At 32.8% G+C, this 20,241-nt stretch overlaps 1 protein-coding gene across 2 annotated transcripts in view; it reads left to right on the top strand.

Moving 5' to 3' along the window:
• LOC101899172 (nuclear hormone receptor FTZ-F1) overlaps window positions 1-20,241 on the top strand; it is a 180,673-nt gene that overhangs the window by 86,500 nt on the left and 73,932 nt on the right. The gene's annotated exons all lie outside the window — the stretch shown is intronic.

The raw sequence follows: 20,241 nt of genomic DNA, 5'->3' as shown, positions 1-20,241 counted from the left end.
GAGAGAGCTACGAGAAGGAGTAGGTCGATATCTTCCATCTTCATACCTGATCTTGAGTTGATAGAGATATTAAGATGTGCCGAGTTTGAAAGCAATCGGTTGCTCATTTCGTATTTTATGAGCATTTTGATTATTCAAAATTTTGACCCCTTTGTGGGGGAGGTACCACAAGGAGTGCTCCGATATATTCCATCTTCACACCAGATCTTGTGTTAGTAGAAATATTGGCATGTCTGAAGTTTGGAAAAAATCGATTGCTTATTTCGGCTTTTTATAAGCGTTTTGCTTATTCAAAATTTTGACCACTTTGTGGGGGAGGTACCGGAATGAGAGGTCCGCAATACTTCATCTTTACATAAGATCTTGGTTTAATAAAAATATTGAGATGTGCGAAATTTGAAGTCAATCGAACTCTTATATCGCATTTTATAAGAGTTATACATTTTCAAAATTTCGACTCTTTTTCAGGGGGGTAATAGAAGGAGTGGCCCGATCTTGCTCATATCTGAACTCGATCTAAGTTTGATAGTAATAATATGATATACCAAGTTTGGATCAAATCGAATACTGCCTTAGAGAGTTATCGTTCACACCCCTAGTCGACTTCAAATGTCCTGAAATGGATTTTAGCCAAAGAGACCTAGGGCCAAAAATCGTTTTTTCAATGAGGCAGGTTTTGGACGTATCAAATGATAGATACCCTATGTAGCCATGTGGCTGAGGGTATAAAAATATAAATTCCGCATGTTTTTCTATAGAAAAATATCAATTCCGCATTTTTTTTTTTTTTGTGTTTGAAAAGAAAAAATTAAATTCATCCAACCTTACCTTAACCTCAAAACCTGCTCCGCAAGCTAACCCCAAACCCCACTGTACTTTGTTGTAAATCTCCAAGTATTTGGAGTAGAAGAGGCGCGCAAAACTTGAAAGAAAAATACCAAAAAAAAAAACAAAAGAAACAAAAGCGCAAGCCAAAGTGCAGACAACAACAGAAGAAAAACAAAAACACGACCAACCAGAAAAAAAAATCTTCAAAAAGTAGGTCTTTTCCAAAAACAAACCGGTTTTCACAAATGAACGACAACAGCAAAACGTTAACACACATTCATCCGCAAAGTCTGGCTCAGATACTTCCACAACAAAAAGCAAAAAAAAAAAAAAAAAAAAAAAACAAAGCAAAACGTTCACAAACGGCCGAACAGCAGCTAGCCAAACAGCTAAGCCAATTGCTTCCTCTTCTGGGATGAAACGCGCAGTGAACAAGACAAGAAAATCCAAAGCAACAACAGCAACACTTTTTACAGCAACAACAACAACAACACGAAATGAAAACGAAACCACCGAAAAGTTTTAAAACACTGCCGCTTCAAACCAGTTGCTTGTCAAACGAGAGTGAGAGTGAAGTGCGTGAAGTGTTGGTTGGTTGTTGTTGTTGTTGTGGGTATTGTTGCCGTTTCTGTTGCTGTTGCTTGGCCGACTTTTTTTTTGTCTTTTGGACTTCTTTGTTATTGTGGTCAAGTCGAGAAAAAAAATGCGGGTTTTTAGATTTGAAATGAAGTCTTCGGTGTTGTTTCTTTTTTTTTTTTTTTTTTTTGGTCAGTCAGAGTGGTCATCGCTGGTCAGAGTGTATGACCAAAAAATACAACAGCAACAAAAGCGATTGCTTAACTTTTGAGTTTTTGATTTTTTTGTGGATTTTGAGGGAAATGGGGGAGGAATGATAAGGGGAAGAAAAAATCAAATTAAGGAAGAAAAAAATAAAATAAAAACTAAGAATATATGGAAATGCCTTAAATTTGTTAAAAAATTCGATATTTCGGGATGCTATAAAAATTATAGCAAGTTTCTCAAGTTGGAAATTTTAAGAAAATTTCTTCGGATATCTATTTTATGTGATTTAAACATTAAAAACATGACATTTTCAGTATATTTGACTTGCTATAAAAATTATAGCAAGTATGAAAATCTGTATTTTGTTATTAAACAAAAATTAAAAGTGGATTTCGTCATTATCGTTAGCTAAATAATCATAAAATGTTTAATTTTTTTACAAAAATCCCATATTTTGAGATGCTATAAAAATTATAGCAAGTGTTTCAAGTTGGGAATTTTAAGAAAATTACTTCGGATATCTATTTTATGCAATTTATGCATTCCAGGTGTGGAATTTTTAGTTCATTTGACTTGCTATAAAAATTATAGCAACTATGAAAATCCGAATTTTGTTATAAAATAAAAATTAAAAATGCTTTTTGCCATTATTCTTAGCTAGAAAATCATAAAATGTTAAAATTTGGTTCAAAAATCCCATATTTCAAGATGCTATAAAAATTATAGCAAGTATCTCAAGTTGGGAATTTTAAGAAAATTTCTTCGGATATCTATTTTATGTGATTTATGCATTCCAGGTGTGCAATTTTCAGTATATTTGACTTGCTATAAAAATTATAGCTAGTATAAATTTTTTATTTTGTTAAAAAATATAAATTAAAAATGTTTTTTTGCATTATCATTAGCTCAAAAATCATAAAATATTAAAATTTTGTACAAAAATCCCATATTCCGAGATGCTATAAAAAATTATAGCAAGTATCTCAAGTTGGGAATTTTAAAAAAATTTCTTCGGATATCTATTTTATGCGATTTATGCATTCTAGGTGTGGAATTTTAGAGAATTTGACTTGCTATAAAAATTATAGCAAGTAAGAAAATTTTTACTTTGTTATAATATAACATTTAAAAATGATTTTCATCATTATCATGAGCTCAAAAATTATAAAATGTTTAAATTTTGTTCAAAAATCCCATATTTCGAGATGCTATAAAAATTATAGCAAGTGTCTCAAGTTGGGAATTTTAAGAAAATTTCTTCGGATATCTATTTTATGTGATTTATGCATTCCAGGTGTGAAATTTTTAGTGTATTTGACTTGCTATAAAAATTATAGCAAGTATGAAAATTTTGTATTTTCTTATAAAATAAAAATTAAAAATGCTTTTCGTTATTATAATTAGCTCTTAAATCATTAAATTTTAAATTTTTGTCCAAAAATCCCACATTTTGAGATGCTATAAAAATTATAGCAAGTTTCTTAAGTTGGGAATTTTAAGAATATTTCTCAGCATAACGATATCATAAGGCTTAATGATTCTAGGTGTGGAATTTTTAGTTCATTTGACTTTCTATAAAAAAATTATAGCAAGTATGAAAATCAGTATTTTATTATAAAATAATAATTAAAAATGGTTTTCGTTATTATAATTAGCTCTAAAATCATAAAATGTTTAAATTTTTTACAAAAATCCCATATTTCGAGATGCTATAAAAATTATAGCAAGTGTCTCAAGTTGGGAATTATAAGAAAATTTCTCGACATATGGATGTTATATGGTTTAGACCTTCAAAATATGACATTTACAGTATTTTTGAGTTGCCATAAAAATTATAGCAAGTATGAAAGTCTGTTTTTTTATAAAATAATAAATAAAAATGAGTTTCGTAATTATCCTTAGTTAAAATATCATAAAATCTGTAAATTTTGTTAAAAAATCCCATATTTCGGGATGCTATAAAAATTATAGCAAGTGTCTCAAGTTGGCAATTTTAAGAAAATTTCTTTGGGTATCTATATTATATGATTTAAACATTGAGAATGTGACATTTTCAGTATATTTAACTTGCTATAAAAATTATAGCAAGAATGAAAATTTGTATATTACTATAAAATAAAAATTAAAAAGGCCTTTCGCCATTATCTATAGCTATAAAATCATAAAATATTTAAATTTTGTTCAAAACTCCCATATTTCGAGATGCTATAAAAATTATAGCAAGTGTCTTAAGTTGGGAATTTCAAGAAAATTTCTCGGAATATCGATTATATAGGGTTTAAACATTCAAAATATACAATTTTGAGTTATTTTGACTTGCTATAAAAAATTATAGCAAGTCAGAAAATTTGTATTTTTTAATAAAATAAAATTCAAAAATGCTTTTTGCCATTATCCTTAGCCAGAAAACCATAAAATGTGTTAATTTTGTTAAAAAATCCCATATTTCGAAATGCTATAAAAATTATAGCAAGTGTCTCAAGTGCGAAAATCTCAAAAAACAATTACGGAAACCTGTTATTTGAACTATGAGCACTCAATATGTGTCATTTTTGCCATTTTTAATTTGCTATAAAAATTATGGCAAGTCAAAAAATCAATAGTTTTTGAAAAATGAAATAAAAATTCTCTAGAAAATATTGACAAAATTCTCTGTTTCTATAAAAATCCTGTCTAAATTGTAATTTTCATTGAAAAAATGTGTAAATTTTAATTTTTCCTAAATTTTTACCACCATTACCATACTACCCCCCATACTCTTCCCTACATTACCTTATGACTTCATGTTTCTCTACAAAATCTTGACTGAATTCTCTTTTTCTATAAAAACCCAGTCTAAATTGTTATTTTCTTTGAAAAATATCTTTAAATTTCATATTTTCTTAAATTTTGACCACCATTACCATACTACCCCCCCATACTCTTCCTTATGTTACCTTATGACTTCATGCCCATTGCATGTAATTTCCTTTTGCCATTCAAAAATCGTTTCCTTCGCCAAATACTCTCTTTTTTTCGGTGTGAAATTGTCTCTCTCTCTCCTCTCTCACACTCTTCCCTTCTCTTCATTTTGCCACAAAACCATCTCTTCAGACTCAAACTCAAGAGCCAGATTTTTTTTTGAAAATCAAAACGCCGGATGATAATGCCAAGTTTGGAGGCTGCTACCAAAAAGAGATGATCGCTTCAAAGGCGTTGCAGCAGACCCCAACCTTTCTGTTTTTATCATTTTCTTTCTTTTATTTTATGATTGGTGTTTGGTTTTTGTTGCTTTTTATTTCTTAGCCGTAATGAGTGAAATCTCGATTTTTGGGCTTTTAGCCGCTACCGCCGCCGCGTCATCAGCATCTTCAGCATCAACATCATGATCTCAAGTTTTCGATTTTGTTGTTGGAATTTTGTTTTAATTTTGGAAACGATTTCGTAATAATTTTTTTTTTGTTATTGTTACTGTTTATGGTATGCTCGTGGTGTTGTTGTTGTTGCTACGACGCATACCATCATCATCATCAGCATCATTTTCGTGGTGGAAGCTCGTCATCATCATTCGTGAGGAGGAAGATGGCTCCGTGCATTTTGCGTGCCAGCATTTTTTTAACTTCTTCCCCCCAAAGAAACAAGAAGATGCTAAGGTGGAGCAGCAGCATCACCGCAATGAAATGATTGTATGAATGACAGCGCTGTCTCTTTGTTAGGTGTTGAGACTTGGCTTGCATTTCTCCCTTTCAACGGCGGCTAGGTAGCTTTGGTGTTGTTGCTGTCTTTTGGATGAAATTGAAAATAACTGCATCTTTGGATCTCTGACTTCTACCTTTCGTGGGCTGAAATCTCATTTTTTGTGGACATATTAGGTATCAGCTTAATGACGAAGCGGCCAGCCTGATGGACGTTAATGGTTGTCCTTTTTGGGTGCCGTTTTCTTTTTAGCTTCAGCTAATGGAAGAGCAGGGGGGTAATATACGACCTGACTTCATTGAAAATTGTGAAGATTTGTGGGGGAGGTATAAGAAGGAATGGACCGATATCTACCATTTTCACAAAAGATCTTGCGTTTGTAAAAATATTGAGATGTGTGAAATTTGAAGAGAATCGAATGCTTATTTCTCATGTTATGAGCGTTTTGGATATTCAAAATTTTGACCCCTTTGTGGGGGAGGTACCAGAAGGAGTGGACCGATATATTTCATCTTCACATTAGATCTTGTGTCGGTAAAAATATTGAGATGTGTGAATTTTGAAGAGAATCGGATGCTTATTTCTCATTTTATGGGCGTTTTGGATATTCAAAATTTCGACCCCATTGTGGGGGAGGTACCAGAAGGTGTTAACCGATTTATTCCATCTTCACATCAGGTCTTGTATTACTATAAATATTGGCATGTGTGAAATTTGAAGAGAATCGGATGCTTATTTCGCATTTTACGAGAGTAATAAATATTCAAAATTTCGACCCCTTTGTGGGGGAGGTACCAGAAGGAATGGACCGATATCTACCATTTTCACAAAAGATCTTGCGCTTGTAAAAATATTGAGATGTGTGAAATTTGAAGAGAATCGGATGCTTACTTCTCATGTTATGAGCGTTTTGGATATTCAAAATTTTGACCCCTTTGTGGGGGAGGTACCAGAAGGAGTGGACCGATATAGTTCATCTTCACATTAGATCTTGTGTCGGTAAAAATATTGAGATGTGTGAATTTTGAAGAGAATCGGATGCTTATTTCTCATTTTATGGGCGTTTTGGATATTCAAAATTTCGACCCCTTTGTGGGGGAGGTACCAGAAGGTGTTAACCGATTTATTCCATCTTCACATCAGGTCTTGTATTACTATAAATATTGGCATGTGTGAAATTTGAAGAGAATCGGATGCTTATTTCGCATTTTACGAGAGTAATAAATATTCAAAATTTCGACCCCTTTGTGGGGGAGGTACCAGAAGGGATGGACCGATATCTACCATTTTCACAAAAGATCTTGCGCTTGTAAAAATATTGAGATGTGTGAAATTTGAAGAGAATCGGATGCTTATTTCTCATGTTATGAGCGTTTTGGATATTCAAAATTTTGACCCCTTTGTGGGGGAGGTACCAGAAGGAGTGGACCGATATAGTTCATCTTCACATTAGATCTTGTGTCGGTAAAAATATTGAGATGTGTGAATTTTGAAGAGAATCGGATGCTTATTTCTCATTTTATGGGCGTTTTGGATATTCAAAATTTCGACCCCTTTGTGGGGGAGGTACCAGAAGGTGTTAACCGATTTATTCCATCTTCACATCAGGTCTTGTATTACTATAAATATTGGCATGTGTGAAATTTGAAGAGAATCGGATGCTTATTTCGCATTTTACGAGAGTAATAAATATTCAAAATTTCGACCCCTTTGTGGGGGAGGTACCAGAAGGGATGGACCGATATCTACCATTTTCACAAAAGATCTTGCGCTTGTAAAAATATTGAGATGTGTGAAATTTGAAGAGAATCGGATGCTTATTTCTCATGTTATGAGCGTTTTGGATATTCAAAATTTTGACCCCTTTGTGGGGGAGGTACCAGAAGGAGTGGACCGATATATTTCATCTTTACACCAGATTTTGTATTAGTGGAAATATTGGTATGTGTGAAATTTGAAGAGAATCGGATGCTTATTTCCCATTTTATGAGAGTTGTAAATATTCAAAAATTTTGACCCATTGTGGGGGAGGTACCAAAAGCAGTGGACCGATGTTATTCACATTTACACCAGATCTTGTGAGGGTAAAAATATTGAGATTTGTGAAATTTGAAAAGAATCGGATGATTTTTTCTCATTTTATGAGCATTTTGGACATTCCGAACTTTGAGCCCTTTGTGGGGGAGGTACTAGAAGGAGTTAACCGATTTATTCCATCTTCACATCAGATCTAGTATTAGTGGAAATATTGGCATGTGTGAAATTTGAAGAGATTTGGGTGCTTATTTTGCATTTTATGAGAGTTATAAATATTCAAAAATTTGGACCTATTGTGGTGGAGGTACCAGAAGGAGTGGATCGATGTTATCCATATTTACGCCAGATCTTGTGTCGGTAAAGTAATTGGGATTTGTGAAATTTGAAGATAATCGGATTATTATTTCACACTTTATGAGCATTTTGGGTATTCAAAATTTCGACCCCTTTGTGGGGGAGGTACCAGAAGGAGTGGACCGATATATTTCTTCTTTACATCAGATTTTGTATTAGTGGAAATATTGGCGTGTGTGAAATTTGAAGAGAATCAGAAGGTTATTTCGTATTGTAAGGGAGTTATAATTATTCAAAAATGTTGACCCGTTGTGGGGGAGGTACCAGAAGGAATGGGCCGATGTATTTCATCTTCACATCAGATCTTGTATTAGTGGAAATATTGGCATGTGTGAAATTTGAAGAGAATCGGATGCTTTTTTTTGCATTTTATGAGAATTATAATTATTCAAAAATTTTGACCCGTTGTGGGGGAGGTACTGGAAGGAGTGGACCGATGTTATCCATATTTACACCAGATCTTGCATTAATAGAGATATGGAAATGCGCCGAGTTAGAATGGAATCTCTAAAATATTGGGATGTGCCAAATTCAGAAAGGATCGAATGCTCATTTCGAATTTTATCAGAGGTTATAATTATTCAAAAAATTTGACCCGTTGTGGGGGAGGTACCAAAAGCAGTGGACCTATATATTTCATCTTTACACCAGATCTGGTATTAATAGAAATTTTAGGATGTGCGAAGTTCAGAAAGGATCGAATGCTTATTTTACGCTGTAGAGGCATTTTGGTTATTCCAATTTGTAACCCCTTTGTGGCGGAGGTACCAGAAGGGGTGGACCGACATCTGCCATCTTCACGCCAGATCTTGCATTAATAGAGGTATGAAGATGTGCCGAGTTAGAAGGGAATCGGATGATTTTTTCATATTTTATGAGCATTTTGGATATTCCAAATTTGGAGCCCTTTGTGAGGGAGGTACCAGAAGGAGTGGACCTATATACTCCATCTTTACACCAGATCTTGTGTTAATAAAAATATTGCGATGTGCCGAGATTGAACGGAATCAGATGATTATTTCGTGTTCCATGAGCTGAGTGTTTTATTCCAAATTTTGTCCCGTTGTGCGGGAGGTACCAGAAGGAGTGATCCGATATCTCTCATCTTTACACCAGACGTTGTGTTAGTTGAAATATTGTAACACGTGAAGTTTAGAAAGGATCGAATGATTACTTTGAATTTTGTAAGCGTTTTGGTTATTCAAAATTTTACCCCTTTGTGGGGAAGGTACCAGAAGGAGTGGTTCGATCTATCCATTCTTCATGTCAGATCTTTTGTTGATGGAGATATTGAGATGTGCAAAGTTTGAAGACAATCGGACTCTTATTTATATGAGTTATGAGTTTTATATGAGTAATAATTATTCAAAATTTCGACCCCTTTGTGGGGGAGGTACTTGATCGAGTGGTCCGATATTGTCCATTTTCTTCTCTGACCTAGCACTCATACAAATATTTGGATTTACAAAGTTTCCACAAAATTGGGTGGTTTTTTCTTTGTTCTAGAAGGTAAATTGCTTTCTATGAAATTTTTGACCCTTTGTGGGGGAAGTACCAGAGGGAGTGGTCGGATATTGTCCTTCTCTGAACTAGATATAAGTTAGATAATAATATTGCGATGCACCAAGTTTGAACCAAATCGAATGGTCCCTTCGAGAGTTATCGTGCTCATTACTCAGGCAGCCAGCCAGCCAGGCAGACGAACGAACGTAGGATCGATCCTATATCAATTCCAAATCTAATAAAAAGTATTTGGTCCTAGGGTGACCTAGGGTCTAAACCCATTATTTCGATGAGACACGTTTTGGCCGTATCAAATGATAGCCATATGGCTAGAGGCTATAAAAATGACGTCACTTTCTTAACTGGTCTGGTGTAAACGCCCAATTTTTGTTATTTATTTCCAAAAAAAAAAGTAGTCCATCTCCCAACCATAAATGGCGAAACAGTGAAATTGTCTTCACTTGAAAATTTATTTCACAATATTGACTCTATTTTTTTGGTATTTTTTTTGGATTTTTTTTTTATAATTTTTTTTTTTCACCAAAAAAAAAAAAAAAAACAATCGAAGGAATTAATGCAAGGTATGGCCTTTTTTGTTCAGGGAAATCCCCATAAATTTCACATCTTATGGCAAATACGCCAAATAAGAAGAAGAGGTGGGGAAGAAGAAGAAAAGGCAGCAGAAAAGCAAAGAGAAATCCGAAATTTATCCAAAACCCCTCCAAAAAAAATGCATTACAAAACTGCAAGAAGCCAAACCTACACTTGGACGGGCAGCCATTCCAGCATTAGTCTGTTGTTCACTCAGCCAGCCAGCCATTCCCCCAGCCAGCCATTCCTCCAGCCAGGCCAGCCATCATTATCAAGAGTGAATGTGAATGTCTGCCGATGGTAATGATGTGATCGGCAACCAAACAACAGACAGCCAGCCATGCTGAAGAGGGCCAACGTCATTGTCATTACAACAAAATTGTAACAACGAACAAAAAGAAGAAGAAGAAGAATGCCATGTTCAGGCTGGTAGGCAGTCAGTCAGTCAGTCGTATAGACAGACAACAGCCTAAATGATGTGCCTGTCATTTGTAAATAACGAAAAAGAAAAAAATTGAAAACTGGTTTGAGTTTCCAATAAAATATTGAAAGTAATGTGAATGCGATTTTGTGGGTAGTAAATGTTGAAATTGAAGAGATTTTAGAAAAAAAGGGAGAGTGGCTAGAGAGGGGGAAGGGGAAACTTTTCGAGGGTTTTTTAAGAAAAAAAGATTAAAAAAAAATTCTGACAACATTATCTGCATAAAAAGTCAGTTTAGCAAAGTTGGAGTAAAAAATCGAAAATCAGTGCCAGAATTTAATATTTTTTCTATATTTTTTTAATAAAAACCTCAACTTTTTTTATACCCTCCACCATAGTACGGAGTACGGAGGGTATATTAAGTTTGTCATTTCGTTTGTAACACCTCGAAATATACATTTTGGACCCCACAAAGTAGATATATTCTTGATCAGCATAAAATTCTATGTCGATTTAGCGATGTCCGTCCGTCTATCCGTCAGTGGAAATCACTCTAGCTTCCGAACGAAAGTAGGTAGGTTGATAAAATATTACTCAAATGTGTATTATGTCTGGAGGATTTTTGGTATTGAAAATGGGCCATATAGGTCCACGTCTTCGTATGGCCCCCATATAACGGTACCTCCCGATATTCGGTATTTTGACGATTTTAGAGACATTATTTACCGCAACTATTTCAAATTTAGTATTTAAAGTTCGTAATGGATACTACATCCTAAGACAGAAAATGAGCCATGTAGGTCCTCGTCTTCGTATAGCTCCCATATAACGGTACCTCCCGATATTGGGTATTTTGATGATTTTAGCGACATTATTTACCGGAACTATTTCGAATTTGGTATTTGAAGTTCGTAATGGATGCTACAACCTGTGACAGAAAATTGTCTATACAGGTCCAGGTCTTCGTATAGTCCCCATATAACTGTACCTCCCGATATTAGGTATTTTGATGATTTTAGCGACAAAATTCATCGAAAATTTTTCAAATTTGGTATTTGAAGTCCATAACGAATGCTACAGCCTATGACGGAAAATTGTCTGTGCAGGTCCACGTCTTCGTATAGCCCCCATATAACGGTACCTCCCGATATTCGGTATTTTGATGATTTTTGCGATATTATTTACCGGAATTATTTCAAATTTGGTATTTGAAGTTCGTAATGGATGCTACAGCCTATGACAGAAAATGAGCCATGTAGGTCCACGTCTTCATATGGCCCCCATATAATGGTACCTTCCGATATTGGGTATTTTGATGATTTTAGAGACATTATTTACCGGAATTGTTTCAAATTTGGTATTTGAAGTTCGTAATGGATACTACAGCCTATGACAGAAAATTGTCTGTGCAGATCCACGTCTTCGTATAGCCCCCATATAACGGTACCCCCCGATATTCGGTATTTTGACGATTTTAGCGACATTATTCACCGGAATTATTTCAAATTTAGTATTTGAAGTTCGTAATAGATACTACGGCTTAAGACAGAAAATGAGCCATGTAGGTCCACGTCTTCGTATAGCTCCCATATAACGGTACCTCCCGATATTCGATATTTTGATGATTTTAGCGAAATTATTCATCGGAACTATTTCAAATTTGGTATTTGAAGTTCGTAATGGATACTACGGCTTAATACAGAAAATGGGTCATGTAGGTTCACGCCTTCGTATAGCCCTCATATAACGGTACCACCCGATATTGGCTATTTTGATGATTTTAGAGACATTATTCACCGGAATTGTTTCAAATTTAGTATTTGAAGTTCGTAATGGATACTACAGCCTATGACAGAAAATTGTCTATGCAGGTCCAGGTCTTCATATAGCCCCCATATATCAGTACCTCCCTATATTCGGTATTTTGACGATTTCAGGTCAATACTCACCGAAATTGTTTGAGATGCCGTATTTGAAGTTCGTAATGGATGCTACAATCTGTGACAGAAAATTGGATATGCAGGTCCAGGTCTTCGTATAGCTCCGATATACCTCTCTATACATAATATTGTGATGATTTTTGCTACATTTTTCACCGTTTATTTCAAGTTTCGAATTTGAATATGGTAATGGCTTATGAAAAACAATGCCTATGTGGGTCCACGTCACATTGACCCCAATATTTCGCCTACATTCGGTAGTTTTAAAATTTTAAAAGAATTTTTAACGGATTTTATTTTTTTGAAATTGCCAAATTCCGTCCAAATGGCTGAGGGTATTCAAAGTTCGGCCCGGCCGAACTTACAGCATTTTTACTTGTTTGCATTTAATTTTTTAAAATTTTAAAATTTACTTTTTTTAATAATATATAATAATAGTTTTAATTGATTTTAAACAAAATTTTTTTAATTGTTTTTTTAATTTTATTAAATTTATTTTTCTATCAGTATTTTATTGTTGTAATTTTTATTTTATTTGTTTTCATATTTTTTACTTTTATTTTTTTAATCTATTCTTTTAGTTCCAATTTCTTCATTTAGTTTTTATTGTTATTTTTAATTTTATGTTTTTTATGATATTAATTTTTTTATGTATATTTTTTTAAATAATTGTTTAAAATCTCAATTTTATTTCAATTTATGTTATCTCAAATTTTAAAACTAGGTTGCAAAATATTTTGTTTGTTTGTTAAAATTTGAGATCTATACAAAAATAAAAATTGAATAATTGCGTTTAACATATTTTCAGTAATTATTTTATTAATATTTTTTTACTATTTTATTTACTTTTTACTGTTTTTCATATTTTTTTTAATTTTTTTTTAGTCTCTAAATTATTTTTTTTTTAATTTTTGAAATTTATTTTTTAATAATTTAAAAATATTTTTCATTTTTCTAACATGCAATTTTTAATTTTTTTTTATTTATATTTAATTATTATTATTTTTTATTTAATTTTTTTATATATATGTACATTTTTAACTTTTTTAATTCTTGTTATTTTATTATACCCTACACCACTAGGTGGTCAGGGTATTATGTCTTTGTGCATTTGTTTGTAACAGGCAAAAGGAAACGAGATAGACCCACAGTTCCTTTTGATGATCTGCATAGAATCACATTCTGAGTCGATTTATGCATGTCCGTCCGTCCGTCCGTCTGTCCGTCCGTCCGTCCGTCTGTCCGTCTGTCCATGTATTTTTGTAAACAAAGTACAGTTCGCATTTATTGCCCTATCCAGATGAAATTTTGCACAAATCATTTGTTTGGCCCAAGGACGAACCCTATTGAAATTGGAGATAGTCGGTAAAAATTTAGATATAGCTCCCATATATATCTTCGTCCGATTTGCCTTTTATTGTGCACCAAACGTGTATTATCAGCCCGAATAGTATGGAATTTTGCACATACAACCAAATTAGGCCTGAAAATAAGTATGCCAAATTTTATCGAAATCGGTTCAGATATAGCTATAGCTCCCATATATATTGTTCATCCGATTTGTTATTTTTGTCCTCCGCAGCCGTAATATGCACTCTGTAACAACAATATTTGGGGAAATATATCAAATGCAGCTCAGAAATACCTTTGCTAAATTTTATCGAGATCGGTTCAGATTTGGATATAGTTCCCATATATAACTTCGTCCGATTTACCATTTATTGTGCACCAAACGTCTAATATTTGTCCAAATGGGATGGAATTTGTCACATACGACCGAATTTAGTCTAGAAGGTAGTGTGCCAAATTTGGTGAAGATCGGTTCAGATATAGTTATAGCTCCCATATATATTGTTCATCCGATTTGTTGTATTTGTTACCCACAGCCGTAATACGCACTCCGTAACAACGATATTCAGGGAAATATATCAAATACAGCTCAGAAATATCTTTGCCAAATTTTATCAAGATCGGTTCAGATTTGGATATAGTTTCCATATATATTTTTATCCGATTTCAAATTAATTTCGCACCAAATGGGCAATACAAGTCCGAATTTAAAAGATACAAATGCTTCGGCATATTTAGTCCTTTGAATTTTAAATTATAATTATAATCATAGCGTGTATGATTGAATTCTCCCATAAAAACTTTTAATTATTAAGTGGAGCTCAACTAAATTAGCAAAGTGGTGTAGGGTATCATAAAATCGGCCCCGCCCGACTTTAGGACTTTCTTTACTGGTTTTTCTTTAATTTTATTTTGAAAATATTATTTTTTAATTTCATATTTTAAAATTTCAATTTTAATTTAAACTTTAATTTTTTCAAAATCTTTTTTAAAAACCCTAATAATTTCCATATTTTTTTGCTGTTTGTGGCTCTGGTGATGATGATGAAGTGCTTATGTTGTGGTGGTCTTCTAATAGCTACTGTTATTATTCCCATTGATTTTTTTTACTTCTCAAATGGCCAGCAGAAAAAAAATGAAGAAGAGGAGGAAGACAGAAAAATGACAACAACAAAGAAAAATCCGTAAAAGAAGAAAAAAAAAATCGTCAGCATAAAAATTGGTGTCATGAACATGAATGCAACAAAACGAGCAAAACACAAAACAAAAATTATAACAACAATAACAAACAAACAAAAATAATCACAAAAGAAACGAAAAAAAATGCAAAATAAAACAAAAAAAAACAGAAGAAATGAATGTCATTTGGATATGGGGTAAATTACGAGTCTCAAAAAAAAAAAACTTTTCTATCAAACGTTTTTTTATGTAATCCCACTGTACCGCCCTTTTAGTCTATTGTCCCACTATCCCTTCCAACCGGTCTCTGTGCCCCACTGTCATAAACAGCTCATCTACATGCGCCCACTGTCTAATAGGGTCGTCATTTGCTCCTCACTGTCCCATTCCCTTGTTTTATGTTGCCCCACTGTGGCCTCACACTTGTCTCTGTAGTCCCACTGTGCCGTTCAACTTGTTTCTGTAACCCCACCGTGCCATCCTGATGTTATATTTGCTCTTCTAAATGACCCCATTTTCCCGTCCATCTTCTCTATAATTCCCTCACTGATCCGTCGCCCCTGCCTATATATCAAACCTGATCCCTTCAGTTTTCCTGCAGCAGTTTCTCCTTGTTCCCCTAGGCCATAGATCACTGGTTATTTGAAATAAAAGTGAAAATCACTCGTTTCGTTTCGTTTACACTTGTTCTCTTTTTCGCTCTCCCTTCTCTCTCTCCCCTCCCTTTCTGCATCTCTTACTTTTCACTTAAACTCGTAAATTTCAGTTTTCAAATTTCCAAAAAAAATATTTTTTTTTTTTCATTTTTGGAAAGTTGTTGTCTCTGTAGCCCCACTGTGCCGTTCAACTTGTTTCTGAAACCCCACCGTTCTATTCAGAATGTATATTTGGCGCCACTTGCCCTTTAAGCTCTTCTAAATGACCCCATTAGCCCGCCCATCTTTTCTATATATCTCCCATTGATCCATCGCGACTGTCTATATATCCCACCTGGTCCCTTCAGCTTCGTAACACCAATTTTTCTTTGTTTCTCTGGGCCATAGGTTATTCCAAATAAAAGTGAAAATCACTTATTTTCCTTTACACTTGCTCTCTTTTTCGCTCTCCCTCCACCTTCACTTCCCTCTCTTTCCACCCTTTCTGTGTCTCTCACTTTTTACTTAAACTCTTAAATTTCAGTTTTCAAATTTCCAAAAAAAAAATTATTTTTGGAAAGTTGTTGTAATTTTTTGTGAACATGTGACAGATCTCCCTTCTCCCTTCTCCCCCTCTGAATATTTACATTTGTAACCACATTATCCGAAAAAAACGTGATTTACATTGCCCACAATGAAGAAGAAGAAGAAGCAGCAGCAGCTGGAAAAAAAATCAAACCAAAAATAGTTTCGGCATTAGCAACCAATTCCAAAAAAAAAACGTCATCATTTGTTACAGCAACAACAACAATGGCTGCAACTCAAATTTCCATTTTGTTTTTGTTGCTGCTGCTGCTTCCATTTTCAAATAACTCCAAAAATTAATACCTCTCCATTTAACAACATTGTTGTCGGTGGTTTGTAATAGCGAATAACAAAAATACAGTCATACCCAACAACAACAACAACAACAATACTAACATCAAGCTCTCCAACAACGATTACAACATATAACCACTTTTGTCTGATGATGACAAAGTCTGTTTGAAGTTGGCAACAAAAGCAGCAACAATTTTTGTTAGCTACAATAACAACAAAAAATCTCGATGTCATGGCTTGCTGGCTGGCTGGATGACTGTCTGGCTGACTCTAACGCTCTAATGTTGTTAATGACAATAATGGCAAAGCAAAACATAAACACCAGCTCTCCACCCCTCCCCTCCAAATCCCCCCCAACTCCCTTGAATTTGGGCTTTGCATTGTCTATTCCAACAACATAACCAAAAAACAACAACAACATTTCCACCAAATGCCGATTATTACTGCAATTCCATGATCACCATTCCCGTTTTTTGCTTTTATTTTTATTTTTATTTTTTTTTTTTTTTGGTTGAAAAAGTGCCCTTTTTATTTCATTTCATTTAAAGAGAATTGTATTGCCGTTTTTATGTAGGCTCTTTATCTCTGCCTCTCCCTCTCTTTCTCTCTCTGTGCCTTAATAATTTTCCTTTTGATATTTCATAATATTTGCCCACCAAGTTTCACTTTCGCTTTCAAAAATTATGTGAACTTCCCTTTTGCTTGTATTTCCATGGTAAAGAGATGGCCATTTACTCTTGCACATACACATACCTTCTCTTGCTCTCTCACTCACTCAGCCACCTTTATTCCTCAATGGTGGGGGAAACATAAACAGAGACTAACAAAGTGAGGCGTATGACTCCGTTGTGTGGGGCTTTGCTCTGTGTGTGTGGATGATGTTGTTAATGGAAGAGAGTGGGAGAGCGCTTTATTACTCTTTGAAATAATGCTCTTTGATGGCTGTGTGTGTGGTGTGGTGTGTGTGCTTTGGCTATGTTATTATGATGGTGGGCTTCTCCCCACAATGACTCAATGGCTGTTGTGGCCGTGTGAGAGGCCCGGCCAATGAAAGTGAAACTTTTTTGTTGTTGTTCCTGTTGTTGTTGTTGTTGTTGTTGTAATGAAAATGAAATTCGTTGGTTTTTAAGAGCTTAACTGTGTTGCTTGCTATTGTGTGTGGCCATACTGAGAAGGGGTGATGGGGTGGTAGGGTAGCAGTTGTATATGTTATATTACAGAATATACTACGTAATCGTGAGCCCATTATTTTTGTTGTTGCTAGTGTTGCTCACATTTGTTGGCATAGTCTCTGTTCAGTTTCGTTTTCATTTTCATTTTCATTTTGGGGCCAAAGAAGAGCAGCCAACGGCTCTGCCGGCCGCGGCGTCGGCGTCTTTCTAGCAGCATAGTTTTGGGTTTTTCGAACAATATTTTTTGAGATTTTTTTCCGTTCCCGGCGAGGGGCGGATGCGGGGGGAGGGCAGCTGGTCCGTTGCAGACGTTGAAGTTTACGTCTCCGCAGACAGAGCTTACGCCGTCGTGGCCATAGAGTATTGCGGGTATCCTCGCCATTACTTGGGTTTAGTCAATCGAGATACGTGGTTGATGTTGGTCGTGTTTTCGGCGAAAATAAAACAAAATAGCAAAAGAAGCAAGAAACAAACAAAAAAAAATCATTAAATTAAATAGCAACAACAAAAAAAATCACTTAATGGATATAACAGCAACAACAACAACAAGAAATCACACACAACAATAACTAAAAATAAAACAATTATTTCAAAAATAAAACAAACAAAAAATCTCAAAACGGAAAATTGCGGAAACCCCAAAAACAAAAATTCCAAAACAAACAAACAACAACAAAAAGTGTCTAAGTTCTGACTTTACAATGACAGCCCCAGGATTATGTTTATTGTAAAAATGGCTTAGCACTTTTCCCCCCAACAACAACAGCAACAACAACAACAAATAAAACAAAGTTCATTTTAAGTGCAATATCAAGAAAATAGTGATTTTCAAAGAAAAAGGTTTGAAAAAAAAATTCTAAAAAAATATTCCCACAAAAACAACAACAACAATTTTTGTTTAAAAAAAATACTACAACAACAACCACAACATTTTTGATTTGAAAGAGAAAAAAATATAAATAAATAAAATTTTTTTCAAAAGTAAGGCCTAAAAATATGACCACCAAAAATTTTAATTTAAAAAAATTACAACAACAACAATCACGACATTTTTGATTTAAATAAATAAAAATAAATAAATAAAAATATTTCCAAAAAAATATTTTTTTTAAAAGGAAGGAAGGTCTAAGAAATATTCCCACAAAAACAACAACAACAATTTTGGTTACAAAAAATTATGAAAAAAATATTTCATAAAAATTAAAAAAAAAAATAATTAAAAAAAGTTTTGAAAAAAATTCTGAAAAATCACACAACAAACAAAAAACAACAACAACAACATTTTAAAAATAAAGGCCAAAATAATATCAAAAAAAAAAATAAATAAATAAAAATAAATAAATAAATAAAAATTACAACAACAACATTTTTTTTTAAAATTAAGTTTGAAAAAAATAATCCAAAAATATCCCAAAATAATAAATTTTTTGTTTAAAAAAAATATATTTTGAAAACTTGGCTTTAAAAATATTCTAAAAACTATCCCCAAAAACAACAACAATTTTTGGTTTAAAAAAATTGAAAACACAGATGGAAAAAAATTTCGAATGAAAACAACAACAATAGAATTTTTTGTTTAAATAAAAAATTTCGAATAAAAACAAAAACAACAACAATAGATTTTTTTGTTTAAATAAAAAAAATATTCACAAAAACAACAACTTAAAAAAAAACAATAGTTTTGAAAATAAACCCAACAACAGCAACAAATTTTGTTTAAAAATCGGAAAAAATATATTCACAAAAACAACAACAACAATTTGAAAACAACAATAGCTTTGAAAAAAACAAACCCAACAACAACTTTTATTAAAAAAAAAAAAAAAAACTTAAAAAACCTTCAAAATTTCTAAAAAAAAAATAAAAATTCAATATATTTTTAAAAAAGTTTTGAAAAAAGTGCAAAACTTGGGATTACAAAACAATTGTTTAAAACTTTAAAAAAATCAATAAAAACCCAATTTTATTTAAAAAAAAATTAAAAAGAAACTAATAATTTCTAATATTTTTTTTAACAGAAACAACAACAATCTTTGTTAAAAAATAATTTTAAAAAGTTTACAAAAGCAATATTAAGTTAAAAAAATATGTAATAACTGAAAAAAAATAAAAATAAAAACTAAAATTAAAAAAAATAAAAATATTTTAAAAAATTAAATTAAAATTTAAAAAAAAACTTCCAACAATAACAACAAAAAATTTGTGTTAAAACACTAATTATTTTTTTTTTATTTAAAAAAAAATATATTTTTTTTTTTTTTTAAATCTTGGAAAAAATCCAATTTTTTGTTTTCCAAAAACAACGTTTAAAAATATTACAAAAACAACAATAACAACAATTTCATGTGTCTAAACAGACCACTCTCCCCCTGCATCATCTTCCACAAAATGGTTAAAAAATTGTAAAAAAAGTTAAAGAAAAAAATAAATATTTAAAAACAAAAACCTTTTTTCAAAGCAAACCAAGTACCTGTTAAACAAAATACAAATTTTTCTCAACGCAAACAATAAAAAAAATATAAAATAAAATATTTAAAATCATAAAAAATATATATTTTTTCATTACACGAAAAAAAAAAACAAAAGTTGTGATTTCTATTTAAAAATTAAAAAAATTGTTAAAACAAGAAAAAAATATTTAACCCCAAGCCTTGTTGCAACCAGTAAAATCCCGTGTTGTTCTCTGTTCTTGACAAAAAGTTTGGCCAAAATGTGGACAATCTCTTGGCTGCCGAGGAAAACAGTGCAAGAGATTTGCTTGAAATTTCCAGAAATCAACAAAAGAAAATCTTAAAGGATATATACACATATAAATATATTTCAACTACCGTCCCCCCTTTGAAAAAAAAAAAACGGAAATTAAAACAAAAAAATTAAACCCACCAAAACCTCAT

This window comes from Musca domestica, unplaced genomic scaffold (genome assembly GCF_030504385.1).
Source record: "Musca domestica strain aabys unplaced genomic scaffold, Musca_domestica.polishedcontigs.V.1.1 27, whole genome shotgun sequence".
In the NCBI taxonomy this organism is placed as follows: domain Eukaryota; kingdom Metazoa; phylum Arthropoda; class Insecta; order Diptera; family Muscidae; genus Musca; species Musca domestica.
This window is presented reverse-complemented; position numbering and strand designations above follow the sequence as displayed.